Here is a 5,901-nt window from a genome sequence, read left to right on the forward strand (position 1 = left end):
CAGGTAACCTTTAATTGTTCCTGTGCATGCGTGTGTGTTGTGTGTTGTGTGTGTGTATTTTGTATGTGTGTTGTGTGTGTAGTTGCCCACTTTTCTGCATACATGAACTTTGAAGGGGCTGCATTTTTCGCATTATCGCAGGAGCATTGCCCCCTGACGTATATCAGCCTGACCTCCTCGCCAATCAATCACATCATGGTACTTCGTGACCCACCGATCATTAGTTTTTGCCCCTTTCTGTGGTTGTCAAGAGCACCCTCAGTACCATGTCATCACAATTACTACAATCATCACCATAATCATTACCATCCTCATCATTATCATCATCAATCACTATCATCGTCATCATCACCATCATCACCATCATCAATGCCATCATCACCATCAATATCGATTGTGTTCTCTTGAATAAACAACCTTACTGAAGAGTTTGAGTGCAAAAAAAAAATGATAATCTCCACTTTCAAAGTGTGTGTGTGTGTGTGTGTGTGTGTGTGCTTTTTTTTAATAAGGTCATCATCAAATATAATTTTTTCCGGTGATACTGCTCAGAGAGACACAGAGACACAGAGATGGAGGGAGAGGGAAGAAGGGATAGAGAGGGAAAGTTGAAGAAACGTTCATAAGTCGCATATCTTTCGGTGATTATAGTGTAGTAAATAGGAAAGGAAATCGCACTACGTCTGTGTAGATTGTTCAAATACTACATTCACAAGATGAATGTTGTGCAAAGTATCAATGTGCATACAATCACACACACACATACACACACACACACACACACACACACACACGCACACACGCACACACACACACACACACACAAACATATTATACTCACACAGTATATATATATATATATATATATATATATACATGTATATATATATACATATATATATATACATGTTCATATATACATATATATATATATATATATATATATATATATAAGTTAACGAATCAGTAGAAGAAGAACGCCGTAAAAATAGTAATAATAATAATAAATCCTAGATCTTGAAGATCTTAAAAACGGAGCATAGCTCTCAAATACTGAAAGGCAAGGTCACACTCTTCATCAGTGCCCATGGTGTGACAAAAGATCTTAATCAAACCCGTATATATATATATATATATATATACATGTATATACATATGCATAATTATACACAAACAATCAACACAAAGACATCTTCCAAAACCACTCGTTTTTGTTTTTGTTTTTGTTTGTTTGTTTTTTTTTTTATGGCAGGCCTTTCAGTGTCCGAGGCAGACACAATAATTAACTGAAAGCAGTTAGATTAACTGTCTCAAAAAGAAATTAACTTAGAAAAAACTCACCTGCTTTAAATGAACCTGTAACCCAGAAAATAATGACACGGTGAAACCTAGTTTAATCACTAAAGCTGCGCTGGCAGTCGTAGCATTATCATAAGTACGGTATTCTGTTCATATGTTATTGGGATTATATTTGGAGCTTCATGGACATAATAATGCTGGCTTAGAGAAATGTTCCAGAGACTAAATCAGATCAGAGCTCACAGAAATAAGCGTTTGTCATATTTGAAGCCCAAAAAACTGTTGCATCTGAGTCCCTTCTTCATCTTTGTCATTTATCATACATGCAAACTCCTACATAAACGCATTCAAACATTTTGTCCATACCTACTTTGTTGTTATCCTTCAAAGCATGCTTAGGTGTTCTTAGTAATACTTCTTATATCATATCTTATATTATTATTATTTCATATACCATGAGATTATTTTTTTTTTGTTTTATACATGTACTTCTTTTTTCCTTAATTGAAATTAATCAAACACTGTGATTGTTTTAAGCATGCTTTATATGATATAATTTGTTTCACTTCTTGCTTGATGGATGAAAAAAAATAAACTGACCAGAACTGAACTGAACTGAACTAAAAACATACACCATCTCTCTCTCTCTCTCTTTGTCTGTTTGTATATAGATATGTAATAAAATATGTACAATATATATATATATACATGTATATATATATATATATATATATATATATATATATATATAATTATATAGATATATATGAATATATTATATGTGTGTGCTTGTGTGTTTATGTATGTGATTGTATGTGGGTCTGTATGCCCCCAAGTCATATACCGAATGAAAGATTAATTTAGCTTGCCAGCCGTCGAATCCTGAAAAATGGCCCACCTGTTCTGTGAACACATGTCTCAGTACTAGAAATCATGTTGTTGTTGTTGTTTTGTTCAGAAAGAGAGGATGCTCAAGATAGTTCGCTTGGAATGAGTGATCGCTGGGTGATTAACTCACTGAAAACCTGAGCAAACACATTGCATGTCTTCGGACTATCTGTGAATTTTGTTTCCCCCCATGGGCAAAAACAAAGACGATGCGGAACACCACGTCCACACACACTATATCCATTAATAGGTTTATCACTCAGTATCGTCAAGTGCTTGGGGTACGCGCACATCTGCGCACAGTAACGCACCCTTTTCTCATACGTGCGTTCATTTTCAAACGTTCTCTCGCACTCAATTTCCACATCACTTCACATCGTTTACAATACATCGGTTACAAGGAGGAGGATCTTTACATTATTAAAGATTGAGGACAAAATTATTCACATTTCGTTTCCATACCCTCGGACAACTTTCTTTTATTTCAAATTTCACTTCCAAATGTATATACAGTTCTTGAGGAAACGTCTTTACACAATAACAATAATGATAGTAATGATATGACTGATGGCAATATTTCTTACAATTTTTTATACTCTTTTTACATATCCACATGAAATAAAAAATAAGATACAAAGAACAAACTGTCCAAAACCGATGGGATTCAAGAGCATCACATAGCAACAACGAAAACTTCTGTTTCATAAGTCGAGAACATTTTTTTTTTTTCAATTCAAAGGATAACACTGTTCAAGTCCATCCATATAGGACTCGGAGAAAAATAAAACCAACTATTCATCTGTATCCTTTTTCTTTTTTTCTGATTTTTTTTTTATTCGATTCTCTACGAGTGATTGCACACTAAAGCTAATGCTCGTTGATTCTTCCAGCACGACAGGTCTTTTCCGTTTGATTTAAATATCGACATTCGAACGCATCTATTAGTTGACCAACCCAATATCAACAGCCCAAAGAGTAGTCTCTCTTCAAGGGCCAAACACTTAATTACCACAGCTTTCCTTGGCAGCAGCGAAACCTGACTTCGACAAAACAAAATCACTATGATCATAGAATTGCTCATAATTTATATTCAAGTCGGTACCGGTGAATATTTCCGAGCTCTAATCTGCACCATAGGACATACAAAATCGTTAGTACAAACCGAGAAATCATTGATTTTTTTTTTTTTTTTAACCACAGAGGTTTGCCTTCCTTGATTCAAAGGAGATGCCAGTAAGTACAATTGATTCCAGTCGTTAGGGAAAATATGGGATTCTGTGTGTTGTTGTTGTTGCCAAGGGAACACCTGCGTTTAACATTGTCTTCCTATGTAATCTCCCCGATGAATCTAGACATTCTTAGACCATCAATACATACCCAAATATATGTATATAATGTTTCGAGTCAAACTCACGGAAGGAAACGACAAATGTGCAGTCACCCTCTGAAAACCACGCGCATCAAACTTGAAATGAGTGGGCGATTTTTATTTCCCTTGCAAACACCCTTCTTGCTAATGTATTCAAATTTTGAAACTTGAATAAACACACGTGTAAACACTACAGGTCAACTCTCAAGCGTGTACAGAAAAAAAAAATAATGGCGTTAACATCTCTGAAGCAACCGCAAAATCGAATGTGCTTGATATCAATGCCGCAAGCCCTGTTGCTGTTGTTCTTGGTTTGTTTCAGTTCAGTCAAGTTACCCTGTAGAATTCACCCGCCATCTTGTGTGTATATACGCGCATGTATTCAGATAAGACAGGTTGTCACAAAGTTCAATTAATCAAAAACGATACACGCAGATTGCCAGTTGATACTGTTGTCACTAAAGCATTTTCACAAATATGTGTGTAAGGTATGACACAATGGATAACAAAAACGGGTGGACCATTTTACCAAGAACACTCGTTCTATAACCGTACCAAGCAAACTGAGCAAGACTGGTCCTTATCAACAAAGCTGGTCCCCTGGAGTTTTAAAGGATTGAAGATAGTCGCAGGTCACATGACATGAATAGACTTGAGTTACAAAAGAAAACAGATTAAAATCCAAGTAAAACATCGAAATTCTGCCACTTGTCGAGAATATTCGTCAGATCAATATGGATTCTCTTTTTTTTTTGTCTCCAAAAGTTGAAGAAGTCATCATATTTTGTCATTTACCCGTAGAAGAATAATTCCCTAATGATAGCTGTGGCAACGCGCCCGCTACTTCGTCTAGATTGAAAAGAAAGAAAGAAAGAAAAAAAGAAGAAGAAGAAGAAGAAGAAGAAGAAGGAGAAAAGAACATCGTTGAAAAAGAAGCTAATTCTCTTTTCAGACAATAACCCCGCAGAAGAGTAGCAGAAGTAACAAATTCCACCGATCTAAGTCACGTTTTACAAAATTAATGTTTGCAAAGCGATTGCCCCCTCTGACAGATTGACCATGTCAATGTGTTCGTGTGTCTTGTCTTCTTCTTTATTTTTGCCCAGTATCTAACCATCAATACATCTGTGTAATTTTCACACCTGCGATACATATCATATCGTCACATTTGATCGAAACAAAGGCAACAGACAGTATATTTCGTCTCTACAATGGTAGGCCTAAGTTTTGTCCGTAATCACTGAAAAAAATAACAACCGTCCACTTTTTTTAATCCCCTTCGATTTAGGCTGATACTATGCGTCATCCTGAGAATAAAATTATGTGTTTGTCATTTCGCGCCCAAACATGTCATCAGACGCAAATGTCTTCACACTCATTTGTGAGGATTATGGGCCACTTTGCAAAAAAAAAAAAAAAATGATAATCTAAGATTGTGAATGTTGGACAGAAACGTGTCACTGTTACGGTATAGTCGTGCGAAGCCTCTTGAGCGTAAGATATGTATTCACGCGGGAGTGACAGTTGTTGGCTACCGTCGTCTTAACTTTGGCTACAAATCCGTAAAGTAGTGTGAGATTTGCCGACCAGATGTGTTGGAAATCTCGCTAATGCCTCTTACATTAAGCCACAAAGGATTGCGGAGATCATATGGATAATTGCGCAGTTTGTCGACGAAGGATATAATAGCTCGTTCTCCTGAGCTTCCAGCTACTTCTCTGCGAATCGTCAATTTGTGTTCCCCCTAGAAAAAAAAAATCGCGAACCGTCACGAGGATTTGCCGCAGATTTGACGCGAGAAAGTCCGGCTCGTGTTAATTGCAATGTCTGTTGTATAATTCAGCGGGGCTTCTCGCTTCCTGATCTTGCGACGGTGTTGCAATCGATGGGCGAGGAGCACGGGGGGCCCCCGCTTGTAACACCGGCGTCGCTTCCACCTGCTCACCCTTCGCTTCCAACGGAGTACCTCCCGCAACCAGGCCATGAATATCAACACTTAAGTTTTCCCGCGCGTTGGAATCTTTCGGGAAGTTCTCCAATTAATAAAGCGAGAAACTGGATCAGAACGGATCTTGTTCCGACAAGGAAAGGAGAATGGAATAGGCCTACACTGTTTTTGGTACAAGAACACAAAAGAAGGGAAAAAAGAGAAAGGTGATCAGAGATGAGGAAGGAGGTTAAAGAGAGCGAGAGAGATTGAGAGAGAGGGAGCAAGGGAAAAAGCGCCACTGCTCATGTTTAAAGTCACTATCGGTGCATTGGGATGAACAGGGGTCTACACGCGTTCTCCCTGGACGGAGCCATCGATCTCTTGTAGTATCATTAAAACACTGTTACCATGGTTA

Source organism: Diadema antillarum, unplaced genomic scaffold (assembly GCF_040938485.1).
Source record: "Diadema antillarum isolate AM-2024a unplaced genomic scaffold, OU_Dant_1.0 seq00000817_RagTag, whole genome shotgun sequence".
Lineage (NCBI taxonomy): Eukaryota > Metazoa > Echinodermata > Echinoidea > Diadematoida > Diadematidae > Diadema > Diadema antillarum.